General features: G+C 40.0%; 1 protein-coding gene across 5 annotated transcripts in view; it reads right to left on the reverse strand.

Moving 5' to 3' along the window:
* The window catches only part of ATG10 (autophagy related 10), a 240,616-nt gene that overhangs the window by 176,610 nt on the left and 45,702 nt on the right, over nt 1-18,304 (reverse strand). Inside the window, exon 1 of one of the 5 annotated variants that reach the window (XM_080804686.1) lies at nt 16,389-16,506. The exons of the other annotated variants lie outside the window; for them this stretch is intronic. The gene's annotated coding sequence lies outside the window, so the exon portion shown is untranslated. Of the gene's footprint in view, nt 1-16,388; nt 16,507-18,304 lie in introns of those variants that run through there. 5 annotated transcript variants of the gene reach the window in all.

Genomic DNA, 18,304 nt, shown 5'->3' on the forward strand with positions numbered 1-18,304 from the left:
AAATCTGGCAGCACCTCTACAATGTCTCCCAGTTAGCTAGGCTGACATCCCATCAGCACTCACAAAAGAACCCTGCTGGTTGGTCCTGCTCAGCACCAGATCTATTGGCTGGACCCAACTTATTTTGATTGATTGATGCCACTATCACAAACTGTTAAATATTTAAATATCCTTCCTCCCTGTATTATAAGCTATCAGGTGTCCAATACTATCACCTTTAAAAAATATTTTACTTTAGGGGCACCTGGGTGGCTCAGTTGGTTAAGCGACTACCTTCGGCTCAGGTCATGATCCCGGAGCACCAGGATCGAGTCCCACATCAGGCTCCAGCTCCACAGGGAGTCTGCTTCTCCCTCTGACCTTCTCCCCTCTCATGCACTCTCTCTCTGTCTTTCTCTCAAATAAATAAATAAAATCTTTAAAAAATATTTTACTTTATTTATTAATTTGAGAGAGTGTGCATGGGCATGAGCAGGAGGAGGGGCAGAGAGGGAAGGAGAGAATCTCAAGCAGACTCTGTGACAGAGCAGAGCCCATGGGAGTTTCAATCTCAGAACACCGAGAACATGACCCAAGCAGAAACCAAGAGTCCCACGCTCGACCAATAGAGGCACCTCGTCACCCCAACACTAACACCCTTAATTATTTCATTAAAGTTATACATTTTGTAGATGGAATTATTGTTTTAAATTCTAGTTCTGCATCATCCAAATGCAAAGTACACCTGAGGGCCTTCAACCACTACAATCTTTAGACAACAAAAAGACTTTTAATATTGGCTTAAATTGAGAAAGATGTAGGGATTGTAGTTGTTGCTGTTGCTTTTTACATCATGTATCCATTTCCTCTTCTTCTGAAACAGTAGCCCACCTCCTTCCAAGGAATCATTCCCTTCTCCCCTGTCAGTGTGGACACCAGACTCTGATCCAGCCAATAGGAGCATCAGTCCTACTGCCCTCAGAGATTCAGGAGGGCAAGAAATCTACTCAGGGCCAATGAAACACAGTTCAGGACTTGGGTTAGGGGATGGGGGAGGATATTCTCTTTTCTACTGGATTTGAACCAGGAAGATAAAGCCCTGGCAGTGTTGGCAGCCATCATGTAATCAAATGAAGCCCGAGAATGAAGCCAGTGCAGAGGAAAGCAATGCCACGAGATACAGACAGACCAGCTCTTGATTACAGTGTTCACACCAACCATACTTAAAGCTAGCTATACCCTAACCTAATAAGTGTTATTAGTTTAAAACTAGATGAGGTTTTCCTATTGTTGAAAATGAGCCTCCTAAGGCCACAGAAAGAATCTCTTAAACAATAAAATAGTTTGACTTGAATGAATAAACTATATGATTTCTACTGTATTATATGATTACCCTCATTATACTAGATAAGCAATAGCTGATGATATAGAGGGTTTACCAAATATAGTAAAGCCATCAATAGTAGGTGATTGTGAGACAAAAAAGTACAAGCAGTCAGCAATTTAAAAATAATCTAGCTATATAGGAAAAAAAAACCTCTTAAGATATTCAGAGAAGAGTTAGAACTAAACTTTTGTACTGAATCTGATTTATCAAATGAGAGTAACTATTCTATTTTATGAGCGCTGATAATACAACCTCTTCTTAAGGCAAACTATAATTTAGTAAAACCCTAATTACAAGGTAAAATACACTTCCTTTGACATCAGGAGGTTAAGTCCAAAATTCCTATGCACCTATGTTATAAAATCTAAATGTATTATCTGATCTCTTTTCCAATGAATTAAGGTAGAATGTCATTTTTAATATTACCTATAATTTAAGGTATTTTATTTCTATTTTAGGTAATTTCTGATGCTACTTAATAGTGTCTATAGGGAAATGCAGAAGGGTTTTTGACTCAGCCTCTATCTGGTCATGATAATTTTCTTTTTGGTATCAATCTTTCATCAGTCAAGATAAGCCTTGAAAAATTAAGTATAGAAAAAAAACAAGTTTATAGCATTTTAGCTTCCTTTCAAACATTTACTTTCACGAAAGTAGACTTTTCTCCTACACTGTTTTAATTTAAGGCAGAAAAATATGTTTTGTTCTTCACTGTTGAAGGTTTGTTTTTGTAGAAACAAGCGAACATAAAAGCATAAGAACTGCCCCCTGAGCTAGCACTACAGCCCATCTGGCCCAATAAATGATAACTGACTCAAATCTCAACTGACTTTTCTGGTAGATACCCAACTCTATCTTTCCTGCATTCTTTCTGTACTTGCGATAGCTTACAATTCAATGTTAAGTTTTCTTTAATTTTGGGGGGTTCCTGGGTGGCTCAGTCAATTAAGCATCTGCCTTTGGCTCGGGTCATGATCCCAAGGTCCTGGGATTGAGCCCCACATCAGGCTCCCTGTTCAGGGGGGAGTCTGCTTCTCTCTCTCTCTCCCTCTGACCCTCCCCCAAGTTGTGCTTTTTCCCTCTCTCTCAAATAAATAAAATCTTTTTTTAAAAAAGTTTTCTTTAATTTTTTAACATGTGTTATTTCCCCCAGTTAATCCAAAGTTGGGGGCTAGGCCCCAGCCCCTGGGGAAGAAAGGGTCCTAACCACAAGCACAGTTCCACATAAAAACCTGGTCCCTGGTTCCTGAAAAAATCTTGAACCAGAACAGGAGAGGTAGGAACAAAGGGAACTTTGGGGAGGAATTTATCTGGCTCAACCATCTCATTTTAGAGATAAGAGGGCGAAGGACTAAAGTACTTTTAAAAGACTTGTCTTATAGCTAATTGGGGGAAGTACTGGAAGTAGAAGGCAGGCCTCTTGACCCAGTGCTCTTTTTACCAAGCAATTCTGCTAGAGTCTGGATCATGGCAGAAACATGTTTACTGACTCTCACAGCGTGTAAACCCACGCTTTCCACTCTGAGTAACAAGCTGAAGCCATTCAAGTGTGGTCTGGGATCCAGCAGCCTCCTCGTCACCTGGGAGCTTGTTAGATGGGCAGAATCTCAAGCTCCACCCGAGACACCCTGAATCAGAATCTGTATTTAACAGGATTCCAGATGATTTGTGTGCACATTTGGAAGCACTGAGGCAACAAGCACTTCAACCCCTGATTCAAAGGCATCGCAAACCGATTACATTAAACAGTGGTTCTCAACCCTAGCTGGGGTTCCCCTCAGACCAGAATCTTCCTGTAGTGTAAACAGCAGCCAGGGTTGAGAACTATTTCACTCAATTCACTGAAGCTGCCGTTTTAAATTCTGAGAACAGGGTCAACCAAGTCATCCGTAGCTGTCTCAGGAGTAATGGCCACAAATCAATTCCCAACCTCTAGGAATACCATGGCTCGCTTGGAGCTCTCCATATGCTAAACTGGCCTCCGCGAATTCTCAGCTTGACCAAATTCTCATCTTGATGGTAACGAGACTGGTTTTTTTTTTAATTTTTTTATTAACATATAATGTATTATTAGCCCCAGGGATCCAGGTCTGTGAATTGCCAGGTTTAGACACTTCACAGAACTCACCATAGCACATACCTTCCCCAATGTCCATAACCCAACCACCCTTTCCCTACTCCCCTACCCCACCCCCGCAACCCTCAGTTTGTTTTGTGAGATTAAGTCTCTTATGGTTTGTCTCCCTCCCGATTCCATCTTGTTTCATTTATTCTTTTCCTACCCCCAAACCCCCCATGTTGCCTCTTAACTTCCTCATATCAGGGAGATCATATGATAATTGTCTTCCCGAGATTCGTTTTTTGTTTTGTTTTCTTTTGTTTTGTTTTTAAAGATTTTATTTATTGATTTGACAGACAGAGATCACAACTGGGCAGAGAGGCAGGCAGAGAGAGAGAGGAAGGGAAGCAGGCTCCCCAAAGAGCAGAGAGCCCAATGCGGGGCTCGATCCCAGGACCCTGGAATCATGACCTGAGCCGAAGGCAGAGGCTTTAACCCACTGAGCCACCCAGGCACCCCCCAAGACTGTTTTTTAAGTGGTCTTTATGACTACCTAACACTGTCACTGTCCCATGTCCAACTACACTTCAGCCATCAGAACTCCTACTGACCATCCACAACAAAGCAGGTTGCTTCACTCTGTCACTGCAGAAGAGAAATAATAGGAAATGTCCAGGTGCTGCAGCCCAGACACCACTAATGAAAAAGAGAACACTTCCTCCTCACAGTCAAAACTCAAGTTATCTACATAGAATACCTTCACGTTACAACAAAATAAGGAATAAAGACTTAAATGAGAAAAACAATATCATCGATGTGCTAGATGAAAACACTGGAATACACACACACACACACACACACACACACATAATTTCATATTTATATTTATTTATTAGATTTTTATTTATTTGACAGAGAGAGACACAGTGAGAGAGGGAGCACAAGCAGGGGGAGTGAGAGAGAGAGCCCGATGCGGGGCTGGATCCCAGGACACTGGGATCATGACCTGAGCCGAAGACAGATGCTTAAGAACTGAGCCACCCAGGCACCCCTATATATGTATTTTAAAGGTATTTTAAAAACAGATAAAAACCCCACAGTCATAACAAAATACTGATAATTTCTACTCCATGGAAAAAATCTTAACACCATAAAGTTAAAAGACAAATATCAAAATGTGAAGAACAGATTTTATTGTCAATATATAAATAGTTTTCATTTCCCATGTATTAGTAGTTCCAGTGAACCAATAAGAAAAAGACAAACAGGGGCAAACAGGGGTTCCTAAGTGGCTCAGACAGTTAAGTGGCTATCTTCGGTCCAGGTCATGTTCCCAGGATCCTGGGATTGAGCCCCATATCCTGGGATTGAGCCCCTCATCAGGCTCCCTGCTCGGCAAGGAGTCTGCTCGGCAGGGAGTCTGCTTCACTTTCTCCCTCCGTCCCTCCCCCCACTCATGTGCTATCTCTTTCTCAATCTCTCTCTCTCAAATAAATAAAATCTTTAAGAAATAAAAATAAAAAAATAAAGAGACAACAGTTCAACAGGAAAATGAGCAAAGGATATAAACAGTTCACTAAAGAGGAAGTACATATGAATATTAACCATATAAAAATAAACCTATTTTACTCATAAGATACATTACCCATAAGAAAAAATGTAAATTAAAACTATGTGATACCATTTTTTTACCTATCAGATTGGCAAAGATCAAAACCATTAAATAGTGTGTAGATAAAAATGTAGAAAAAATACACAGGCATTATCATACATTGCCATGGGCAGGATAGTTTAAATTAGTGTAACTTCCCTGGGGAACAAGTTGGCAATAACTATCCAAATTAATAATGCACCTATCTTCTACCCAGAAATGCATCTTACAGAAATAGCCACACGTGCAGGAAATAAAATTCATGCAATGATATGCAAAAAGTATTGCTTTAATAGCACTCTATTGGAAACAACCTAAATGCCTATCAGTGAGGTTAAATTATAGTATAGTCAAATAATGGAATGTTATGCAGCCATAAAAAATGAGGAAGTTCTATAAGAATTGATACAGAATAACTAAGATAGATCATTAAGGGAAAAATGTGCTGAAAAGTATGCATGTATGTATATTATGCTATCATTTATTTAAATACAATCACATGTGTTTGTGTGTGCACTGAATATGTCTGGTAGGATGCCCAAGACACTGGAATCATTAATGACCTCCAAAAGTTTGGGTGAGGATGGTGGGAGTGTTAGGAAGGAAACTTACTTTTTTAGGACACAAACCCTTTTGTGCCTATAAATAACACTTCATATGAACAAATACTTCATTGATTGCCTTTTGAACATATGCCTCCAGGCTATCACACTGCTGTAATAAATTCCAATTTTAAACTTCTAGGGAGAAAATGTCCTGGACGCCATATAGAACCCTACAGAGACAACCAAGTTTTCTAGTGTACTGCTGACTGAGTATTGGATGGGGATCTAAGGATCTCCTAATAGAACAAGTTTGTGTCTGTTTTCTCACAAGTTGCCATGGACTATCCCACCCAGAGAGCTGTTATGCCTGTTGGAATCCAGCTATCCAAATAATCATAGGGCTTCTGAAGTTGAATTTAATACAGGTTTAATGATCTTCTCTAGAAAAACCCTGCTATCTAAAAAAAAAAAAAAAAAATCACACACACACACACACACACACACACACACACACACACTCATCTAAGAGCCTCAGCTCTACATCACAACAAAGTACTGCGTAAAGGACTCAAACTCAAGTGAACTGCCCAGACTGACCAGTTGCAGGAAGGGCTTGGCAAGGCTGCTGGAGAGCAATTAAGACAACCAGCAAGTTTCTAGTTCACTGCCAACACTGATCAAACAACAAGACCTTCAGGGTCAGTGGAACCCTGAGGAACAGGCCAAACCTAGGACACAGATCTCAAGTGATTATTCTTTCCCTCAGTAAGAGAGCAAATCAATACTACCAGCAGCTGCCCACAGCCGATTAATTTTAGGGATGAAAAACAAAAAAAGTAAACAGTACTGCTGAAAAGCAAAGATTACACTGAGGAGATCAGACATTAAACTAATATCTGTCTTTTTTTTTTTTTTTTAAGATTTCATTCACTTATTTGACAGACTGATCCCAAGTAGGCAGAGAGGCAGGCAGAGAGAGAGGAGGAAGCAGGCTCCCTGCTGCGCAGAGAGCCAGATGTGGGGCTCGATCCCAAGACCCTGGAATCATGACCTGAGCCGAAGGCAGAGGCTTTAACCCACTGAGCCACCCAGGTGCCCCTATCTGTCTACTTTTTAAGAAGCCAGAATTAGATAGTGTAGGAAAGTAATTGTTAAGGATTTAGAGATCCTCCAAAACACAATTCTAAATATTTAGTGTGTCCCCTCCTCATGCCCACAGCTAAGACCCACTCAATCTCACTAACTCTGGTTTCAATTTCTGATCCCTGTTAAACCTTCCGAATACATATGTAGACCTTGGCCATGGCTGATTCTAATGCCGCCAAGTCAGTATCAAGAGTGACCAGATCCAGTCAAAGTAATCCATGGGTAACTTATAACCACTGACTCACTTAGGTAAAAATTTCAAAAGACCAAAAACTTAAGAAACCAAAACGCAAAAGTAAAAGTGAGGATATAACATACTTCATCTTTGAAAAAGAGCTTTGTACATCTCTAATCTTCCCTGGTCTTGTAGTGTTTTGGAGTTTATAAAACATAACAGTCATTTATTAAATAGCCCATGCTCATTTCAAAACGTTCTAGGGGCAAGGCATGGAGATGCAGCTCAGATCCAGCTAAGGAAGTTGGGGCTGTCCTTTTGAGAAAAATTATATCTGCTGGCTGGGTCTCAACCAATAAAGGCTGATACCCCCTTGCTTTAACATGTGCACAACACAACCCATATTTATTGCTTTTACCTGTGTGACCTAATGTGTGAATGCCTACTGAACACATTTGTTCATTAGCTGGAAATTAAACAACACAAAAACACTGTGACCATTGGCCCTTGCCTAGAGGCTCTCTGGCTCTTCCCAGTTAAAAGAGCTTTCTTAGCCTGTCCATGATATGAAATGAAAAGAGAATCTGTAGGATTTTGAATGAAATATTCTCTCCACAGCAGCAGCATATCAGAGGGTTACACTGTCTTCTATCATGATACTTAGTTCAGCAGTCAATCTTATTTACATGAGAACACTCACTATACACTTTTATTAGATTTGAATTTCTAATCAACCCATAAACAAAGCACAGAGAACTAATTATAATTAATGAACAAAATCTAAATATTATAAATCTTGATGATATAAAAATAATAATATAATTTTAAAATCAGAAGGAGAAAAAGAAGGAATGTGAGAGATAGTATAAGCACAATAAGTTCCTCATCTATCACAGCAGAAATCAATCATCATTGTCCAAAAATGAGAAATCACTAAGTAGAAATACGTTGTTTAAAGTTAAAGGGATGGAACAGGGGTGCCTGGGTGGCTCAGTGGGTTAAAGTTAAAGGGATGGGACACCTGGGTGGCTCAGTGGGTTGAGCCTCTGCCTTCGGCTCGGGTCATGATCTCAGGGTCCTGGGATCGAGCCCTGCATTGGGCTCTCTGCTCAGCGGGGAGCCTGCTTCCCCTTCTCTCTGCGGCCACTCTGCCTACTTGTGATCTCTCTCTCTCTCTCTGTGTCAAATGAATAAGTAAAATGAATAAGTAAAATCTTTAAAAAAAATAAAGTTACAGGGATAACTATGAGAATAAGTAAAGAGTTATTCTTCATCAATAGAGGCTCCAATAAACAAATATATATCATCCATACAATGGAATACTATGCAACCATCAGAAATAATGAAATATTTCTCTATATGCTCATGAAGAAAGATGCCATGATATAATGTTAGGTGAAAAAAGTTAAGTTACAAAACAGTGATCCCATTTATGTAAATATATTATAAATGTGCATTCATGTATATATACACATATATATTCTATACACACACACATAGAAAACAAACTACAGAACCGAGTCAGAAGAGAGGGAAGAAAATATTTTCATTTTTATTTTATATATTGATGTATTATCAGAGTTTTACAATGGCCATATACTGTTTTTCCTTATAAAAATTAAATAAAACAAATAAAGTAAAATAAAGACCCAACCCATGAAAGAAAAAACACTGTGCTAGGAAGACTGAATTAGGAAAATTCATTAAAATTTTCCTTCTACTCATTCTAAGAACCATAAAATGTTCTTGCATACAATGTTAATTTTTGTTTTTACTTTCTCTCCTTTTTCAATTAACCCTCTAGTTGCTAAACTAAAACAAGGCTGATACTTCTTTCCTAGAATTATAGTGTATCTTCATTTTGTTTTTCAAGTGGGCATTTTTTTGGTCACTTAAAAGTTCAATTTTAAGGGCTTTTAATTTTCTATTTCATTCAATAAAAACATACAGGGAAGCCCAGTACTGTGCTCATTTGTTTAAAAATGGTTTTCTTACACTAGTCCTGGCTCCCTTTCCCTGGCAAGACTCTCAGACCTCCCATGTCCCCCTTCTTTTCACCTCCAGACCCTTCCTGACTTTGGAGATGAGTGGTAGACTCACTACTCTCCCCTTTCCCAAATGCAGGTCAAGGCACAGCAAAGCACAGTGGCCCTAAAGAAAAAAGAGCAGAAGAAGATCAGCCACTTATCAAACGAGAAAAGGTTACTGGGCCCATCTTGTGACATTATCTGGGAGAGCATGCATTTATTTGTTTATAGGCACCTACACAGCCTGCCTATTTCATGCAAGTTTTTTAAGAATGATTGCAGTTTAAATGATGTTAAATCCCTTCCCTTTCTTAGAGCCAAAGCATCAAAAGTAATTTTATTTTTTTTTTTAATTTTTTTATTTTAATAAACATATAATGTATTTTTATCCCCAGGGGTACAGGTCTGTGAATCGTCTGGTTTACACATTTCACAGCACTCATCATAGCACATATCCTCCCCAATGTCCATTTCCCCACCACCCTCTCCCATCCCCCTTCCCCCCCGCAACCCTCAGTCTGTTTCTTGAGATTGAGTCTTTTATGGTTTGTCTCCCTCCCAATCCCATCTTTTCATTTTTTCTTTTCCTACCTCCCCCCAAACCCCCCCACCTTGCATCTCCACTTCCTCATATCAAAGAGATCATATGATAGTTGTCTTTCTCCGATTGACTTATTTCGCTAAGCATGATACCCTCTAGTTCCATCCACGTCGTCGCAAATGGCAAGATTTCATGTCTTTTGATGGCTGCATAGTATTCCATTGTGTATATATACCACATCTTCTTTATCCATTCATCTGTTGATGGACATCTAGGCGCTTTCCACAGTTTGGCTATTGTGGACATTGCTGCTATAAACATTCGGGTGCACGTGCCCCTTCGGAGCACCACGTTTGTATCTTTAGGATATATACCCAGGAGTGCAATTGCTGGGTCGTAGGGTAGCTCTATTTTCAGTTTTTTGAGGAACCTCCACACTGTTTTCCAGAGTGGTTGCACCAGCTTGCATTCCCACCAACAGTGTAGGAGGGTTCCCCTCTCTCCGCATCCTCGCCAGCATCTGTCATTTCTTGACTTGTTAATTTTAGCCATTCTGACTGGTGTGAGGTGGTATCTCATTGTGGTTTTGATTTGTATTTCCCTGATGCCGAGTGATGTGGAGCATTTTTTCATGTGTCTGTTGGCCATCTGGATGTCTTCCTTGCAGAAATGTCTGTTCATGTCCTCTGCCCATTTCTTGACTGGATTATTTGTTCTTTGGGTATTGAGTTTGATAAGCTCTTTATAGATTTTGGATACGAGCCCTTTATCTGATATGTCGTTTGCAAATATCTTCTCCCATTCTGTCAGTTGTCTTTTGGTTTTGTTAACTGTTTCCTTTGCTGTGCAAAAGCTTTTGATCTTGATGAAATCCCAATAGTTCATTTTTGCCCTTGCTTCTGTCGCCTTTGGCGATGTTCCTAGGAAGAAGTTGCTGCGGTGGAGGTCAAAGAGGTTGCTGCCTGCATTGTCCTCAAGGATTTTGATAGATTCCTTTCGCACATTGAGGTCCTTCATCCACTTTGAGTCTATTTTCGTGTGTGGTGTAAGGAAATAGGCCAATTTCATTTTTCTGCATGTGGCTGTCCAATTTTCCCAGCACCATTTGTTGAAGAGGCTGTCTTTTTTCCATTGGATATTCTTTCCTGCTTTGTCGAAGATTAGTTGACCATAGAGTTGAGGGTCTATTTCTGGGCTCTCTATTCTGTTCCATTGGTCTATATGTCTGTTTTTGTGCCAGTACCATACTGTCTTGATGATGACAGCTTTGTAATAGAGCTTGAAGTCTGGAATTGTGATACCACCGACTTTGGCTTTCTTTTTCAATATTCCTTTGGCTATTCGAGGTCTTTTCTGGTTCCATATAAATTTTAGGATTATTTGTTCTATTTCTTTAAAAAAAATGGATGGGATTTTGATAGGGATTGCATTAAATGTGTAGATTGCTTTAGGTAAAATAGACATTTTCACAATATTTGTTCTTCCAATCCATGAGCATGGAATATTTTTCCATTTCTTTGTGTCTTCCTCAATTTCTTTCATGAGTACTTTATAGTTTTCTGAGTATAGATTCTTTGCCTCTTTGGTTAGATTTATTCCTAGGTATCTTATGGTTTTGGGTACGATTGTAAATGGGACTGACTCCTCAATTTCTCTTTCTTCTGTCTTGTTGTTAGTGTAAAGAAATGCGACTGATTTCTGTGCATTGACTTTATATCCTGACACTTTACTGAATTCCTGTATAAGTTCTAGCAGTTTTGGAGTGGAGCCTTTTGGGTTTTCCACATATAGTATCATATCATCTGCAAAGAGTGATAGTTTGACTTCTTCTTTGCCGATTTGGATGCCTTTAATTTCTTTTTGTTGTCTGATTGCTGAGGCTAGGACTTCTAGTACTATATTGAACAGCAGTGGTGATAACGGACATCCCTGCCGTGTTCCTGACCTTAGCGGAAAAGCTTTCAGTTTTTCTCCATTGAGAATGATATTTGCAGTGGGTTTTTCATAGATGGCTTTGATAATGTTGAGGTATGTGCCTTCTATCCCTACACTTTGAAGAGTTTTAATCAGGAAGGGATGCTGCACTTTGTCAAACGCTTTTTCAGCATCTATTGAGAGTATCATATGGTTCTTACTCTTTCTTTTATTAATGTATTGTATCACATTGATGGATTTGCGGATGTTGAACCAACCTTGCAGCCCTGGAATAAATCCCACTTGGTCGTGGTGAATAATCCTTTTAATGTACTGTTGGATCCTATTGGCCAGTATTTTGGTGAGAATTTTCGCATCTGTGTTCATCAAGGATATTGGTCTGTAATTCTCTTTTTTGGTGGGATCCTTGTCTGGTTTTGGGATCAAGGTGATGCTGGCCTCATAGAATGAGTTTGGAAGTTTTCCTTCCATTTCTATTTTTTGGAACAGTTTCAGGAGAATAGGAATTAATTCTTCTTTAAATGTTTGGTAGAATTCCCCTGGGAAGCCGTCTGGTCCTGGACTTTTGTTTGTTTGGAGATTTTTGATGACTGTTTCAATCTCCTTACTGGTTATGGGTCTGTTCAGGTTATCTATTTCTTCCTGGTTCAGTTGTGGTAGTTTATACATCTCTAGAAATGTATCCATTTCTTCCAGGTTGTCAAATTTGTTGCCATAGAGTTGCTCGTAGTATGTTCTTATAATTGTTTGTATTTCTTTGGTGTTGGTTGTGATCTCTCCTCTTTCATTCATGATTTTATTTATTTGCGTCCTTTCTCTTTTCTTTTTGATAAGTCTGGCCAGGGGCTTATCAATCTTATTAATTCTTTCAAAGAACCAGCTCCTAGTTTTGTTGATTTGTTCTATTGTTTTTTTAGTTTCTATTTCATTGATTTCTGCTCTGATCTTTATAATTTCTCTTCTCCTGCTGGGTTTAGGCTTTCTTTGTTGTTCTCTCTCCAGCTCCTTTAGGTGTAGGGTTAGGTTGTGTATTTGAGACCTTTCTTGTTTCTTGAGAAAGGCTTGCACTGCTATATATTTTCCTCTCAGGACTGCCTTTGTTGTGTCCCACAGATTTTGAACTGTTGTGTTTTCATTATCATTTGTTTCCATGAATTTTTTCAATTCTTCTTTAATTTCCTGGTTGACCCATTCATTTTTTAGAAGGATGCTGTTTAGTCTCCATGTATTTGCGTTCTTTCCAAATTTCCTCTTGTGATTGAGTTCGAGCTTCAGAGCATTGTGGTCTGAAAATATGCAGGGAATGATCTCGATCTTTTGGTACCGATTGAGACCTGATTTATGACCCAGGATGTGGTCTATTCTGGAGAATGTTCCATGTGCACTAGAGAAGAATGTATATTCTGTTGCTTTGGGATGGAATGTTCTGAATATATCTGTGATGTCCATCTGGTCCAGTGTGTCATTTAAGGCCTTTATTTCCTTGTTGATCTTTTGCTTAGATGATCTGTCCATTTCAGTGAGGGGAGTGTTAAAGTCCCCTGCTATTATTGTATTACTGTCGATGTATTTCTTTGATTTTGTTATTAATTGGTTTATATAGTTGGCTGCTCCCATGTTAGGGGCATAGATGTTTAAGATTGTTAGATCTTCTTGTTGGACAGACCCTTTGAGTATGATATAGTGTCCTTCCTCATCTCTTATTATAGTCTTTGGCTTAAAATCTAATTGATCTGATATAAGGATTGCCACCCCAGCTTTCTTCTGATGTCCATTAGCATGGTACATTGTTTTCCACCCCCTCACTTTAAATCTGGAGGTGTCTTCGGGTCTAAAATGAGTTTCTTGGAGGCAGCATATGGATGGGTTTTGTTTTTTTATCCATTCTGATACCCTGTGTCTTTTGATTGGGGCATTTAGCCCATTAACATTCAGGGTAACTATTGAGAGATATGAATTTAGTGCCATTGTATTGCCTGTAAGATGATTGTTACTGTATATTGTTTCTGTTTCTTTCTGATCTACTACTTTTAGGGTCTCTCTTTGCTTAGAGGACCCCTTTCAATATTTCCTGTAGAGCTGGTTTGGTGTTTGCAAATTCTTTCAGCTTTTGTTTGTCCTGGAAGCTCTTTATCTCTCCTTCTATTTTCAATGATAGCCTAGCCAGATATAGTATTCTTGGCTGCATGTTTTTCTCGTTTAGTGCTCTGAATATATCATGCCAGTTCTTTCTGGCCTGCCAGGTCTCTGTGGATAGGTCCGCTGCCAATCTAATGTTTTTACCCTTGTATGTTACAGACTTCTTTTCCCGGGCTGCTTTCAGGATTTTCTCTTTGTCGCTAAGACTTGTAAATTTTACTATCAGGTGACGAGGTGTGGACCTATTTTTATTGATTTTGAGGGGCGTTCTTAGCATCTCCTGGATTTTGATGTTTGTTCCCTTTGCCATATTAGGGAAATTCTCTCCAATAATTGTCTCCAATATACCTTCTGCTCCCCTCTCTCTTTCTTCTTCTTCTGGAATCCCAATTATTCTAATGTTGTGTCGTCTTATGGTGTCACTTATCTCTCGAATCCTCTCCTCGTGTTCCAGTAGTTGTTTGTCTCTCTTTTGCTCAGCTTCTTTATTCTCTGTCATTTGGTCTTCTATGTCACTAATTCTTTCTTCTGCCTCATTTATCCTGGCAGTGAGAGCTTCCATTTTTGATTGCACCTCATGAATAGCTTTTTTGATTTCAACTTGGTTAGATTTTAGTTCTTTTATTTCTCCAGAAAGGGCTTTTATCTCTCCGGAGAGGGTTTCTCTAATATCTTCTATGCGTTTTTCGAGCCCGGCTAGAACCTTGAGAATTGTCATTCTGAACTCTAGATCTGTCATGCTACCTATGTCTGTATTGATTAGGTCTCCAGCCTTCGGTACAGCCTCTTGTTCTTTTTTTTTGAGGTGAGTTTTTCCGCCTTGTCATTTTGTCCAGGTAGGATTTGCTTTCTCCTGCTGTGGAATTCCGCTGTTCTTGGTGACTGAAGTTGGTTTTGGATGGTTTCTTGTTGATCTTCTGGGGGAGGGGCCTGTTGTAGTGATTCTCAAGTGTCTTTGCCGCAGGCGGAATTGCACCGCCCTTGCCAGGGGCCGGGCTAAGTAATCCGCTCGGGTTCGCTTTCGGGAGCTTTTGTTCCCTGAGCGCTTTCCGTAGAGTTCCGGAGGACGGGAATGAAGATGGCGGCCTCCCAATCTCTCGGCCCAGAGGAGCCGAGAGCTTGGGGTTCCGCTCCTCAGTGCGCTCTCAGAGCAAAGCGCCCAATAGCCCCGCCTCCCTGGCTTGCGGTCGCGCCTCGAGGAAAGCAGTCAATTGTTGGAGCTGGAGAAAAGCGCCGGGTCGCTTTTGTCTCCGTGGCCTCCGGCCGCGCTCCGAGCCCACCCAGCCTGCGACCGGCACAAGGTAACCCCGGGCTTAGAGCTCACTCCTCGGCTTTGTCGCTATAGCCGGCTTCCCCGCTCTAATACCTGCGAGCTCTGCGGCACTCAGACACCCCCAGTCCTTCTGTGACCCCGCGGGTCCTGGGGTTATGCTGACCCCGCCTGGGTTTCCCCCCAGTTTAGCCTCTGGAGCGATGTCTCCCAGTGGAGCCGACTTTTAAAAGTCCCGATTTTGTGCTCCGTCGCTCCGCCGCTTGCCGGGTGCCGGCCCCTCCCCCCGGGGTCTATCTTCCCGTCGCTTTGGATTCACTTCTCCGCAGGTCCTACCTTTCAGAAAGTGATCGATTTTCTGTTTCTGGGATTGTTGCTCTTCTTCTCTTCGATTTCCCGTTGGATTTATAGGTGTTCACAATGGTTAGATAAGCTATCTAGCTGATCTCCTGCTACCCGATGTCGTCTCAGCCTGCTACTTCTCCGCCATCTTGACTCCCCCCCAAAAGTAATTTTAAATCACGTCGGTTCCATTTTCCTTATTAACACCTTCAACAGATAGCTCTACAATATTAAATTTCACTGTTAAGCATTTTGTGGGATTTCATTCTCCTTTTCCTCTTTTGTCTTTTAATAATGTTTTCAGGTTTTCCAAAAATAAAAAAATAAAAAAAAATAATGTTTTCAGGTTTTCCAACTTGCCCATTTTGAGTTTTCAATTTTCAGTTCATAGATGTGGGACCTCCATCTGTGCCCTCATACTTTTTTTATATTAAACAATTTGGTTTTGCCTCCTAGAGCATTCCTGCTTACTTGTGCCCGAGGAATGGCCAACAGCTACTATAACTGATTAGAGGGCATGTGGAAAACCTGATGCAGAAAAACAAATTTTCTCTGTTTCTACTTTCAATTTAACTTTATAGAGATTTACCATATTTTGTTTGTTCCAGTTAAAATGCTCTCAAAGGTTTATCATTGCTTTTCTAATATAGTTTTAAAAACAAACAAAAAAATGACCCATGTTCTGAACTTCCCTGTCTTGATTTCTAGATTTACTCTAAATCTTATTCCTTTAATAAGTAATTCCTTTTATATAACATTATCTCTTCTAAGCAAATCATTCAAGAGAATTAAGAGTACTGAAGTAATTTTATACTTAAACTAAATTGAAAGAAATTTGAAAGTCTGACAGTAGAAAATTATTAGGGTAGCAAGCTGTCACTTTGATTTCAAAGCACTATTCTTACAAATAATTTATTACCTTTCCTAGTTTTTCAAGAAATAAAGGGTGTCTGAATTTAGGCAGTTTTACTCAGAGAAGGTTCCTGCTATAAGGGTGGGAAAAAGCCAAAGGGGAAGTGAGAAAGTCCTTCCTGGCATGGGTGCCATACAAAGTACCATAAAATGGGTGGCTTAAAACTACAGACATGTATTATTCTCTCACCATTCCAAATCTGGAGGATAGATGTCCAAAATCAATGTGCGGGCAGGGACATGTTCTCTCTTTAGAATCTAGAGGAAAATTCTCCCTTACCTTTTCCTGGGTTCTGGTTGTTGCCAACCTGTAGACACATCACCCCAATCTCTGCTTCTGTCTTCCTGTGGCCTTTTCCCTTGTGTGTCGATCACTCTGTGTCCAAATCTCCCTGTTCCTACAAGGACACCCATCATATTGTACTTACGCCACACTCTAATCCAGTATAGCCTCATCTTAACTTGATTACATCTGCAAAGACCCTATTTTCTTTTTTTTTTTTAAGATTTTATTTATTTATTTGACAGACAGAAATCACAAGTAGGCAGAGAGGCAGGCAGAGAAAGAGAGGAGGAAGCAGGCTCCCTGCCAAGCAGAGAGCCCGATGCGGGGCTCGATCCTAGGACCGTGGGATCATGACCTGAGCCGAAGGCAGAGGCTTTAACCCACTGAGCCACCCAGGCGCCCCCAAAGACCCTATATTCAAATACAGTCACAGGTACAGGTTCTGGGTGGACATGAATCTGGGTTGGGGGGGTGGACACTATTCAGCTCAGTATAGATGGCAAAGCAGAAAGAGGTGGGAGAAAGGTAGTCACACAGCTCCTGCACCTAACGCAGAGGCAGCTTGCCCAGAAGAAAAGCCAAGGTAGGACAGAGCCAATGGCCAAGACTTCAGAAGCTATTCCAGCCTGAGCGCACTAGGCCAGATTCTCATGACTCCTGCTGGAAACCAAAAGGGTTTTGACAGATCATGGGGAAAAAGATACTGAGAGCTTTTAGAGAAAGCTGCACAGCAGTAGTACAATTACTACTTTTTGTCCCACCTGGATAATATGAGATTGAAGACTTTACTAAAATCACTCTACTTGCCAAAAGGCATTTGATAGCCACTATTTGGATCTAATACCAGGTATGTATGACAGTGCAAACTCGCACTGTCAGCAGAGAAGAGAGAAAAGGTGGAAAAAGAGAGGGAAAATGTTATCTACTCAGACTTTTTTATTAATGTAATAAAAGTTCCCTGACATATTTCCCAGAATGAGTCACAATCTGTGCCCTCATAGTCATTTCCATTCCAAGCCTGTGCATGTTTAAGTTCTTCCAGTGAATGTCCTCTCCTTCTGTATCTTCTACCAGAACTCCTGCTTCCCATAGCTTGATATGAGCAAGTGTCAGAAGAAGAAGGAAGTCTGTTACCTCCACATCAAGGCAGGAGCTATGAGAAAGCTGGGCTGATACAATGCAATAGCAGAAAGAACAGAAGCACACCCTCTTGTCTCACACTTAGGTTACAAATCTTAGGGAGACAACATTTAATAACTCTTCTTCATTTCCAGGAGTTAATCATATTCTCCCACTGCTATATTCCCAATCTTACATTTGGAAAGAGACCAGCTGAACCAATGATTGCATATCTACCATTAGCTTAAAATCTGTATTCATTAAATTTACATTTCATATCATGGCAATACACACTAGTATCCTTCAAGAAGTTTTGCATTCTTCTAAGTGTTTCTTTAGTCTTCTATAGAATAATGGAGACTAGTTTTACCCTCCTATCTTAAACAACTAGAAAACCAAACCAAAAATATGAAATCAGAATTTTCAGATATGGTTCTAAGAGAACCACCAGAAAAATTAATAACAATAAACAAGAGACTTTCAGAGAGTGGCCAGGAAAAAGATCACATATAAAAATCAATAATTTTACAAATGTAGCAATAAATCATAAAGATAAAATGTACCATTCCCAGCTTGAACAAAAAATGTCAAATATCCAGGAATATACCTACCATGTCAGGAACACTCTATAAATTTACAGTAGACCATGAAAAAAATCACAAGTTTTTCTTAAGAAACTTGTAAATGATTTTAAAATTTATGCTAAACAAATGCACAGGGGTAGTCAATCTTTTTAAAAAGAGCAATGAATGGGGGCACCTGGGTGGCTCAGTGGGTTAAGCCTCTGCCTT

Source organism: Martes martes (genome assembly GCF_963455335.1).
Source record: "Martes martes genome assembly, chromosome: 5".
In the NCBI taxonomy this organism is placed as follows: Eukaryota; Metazoa; Chordata; class Mammalia; order Carnivora; family Mustelidae; genus Martes; species Martes martes.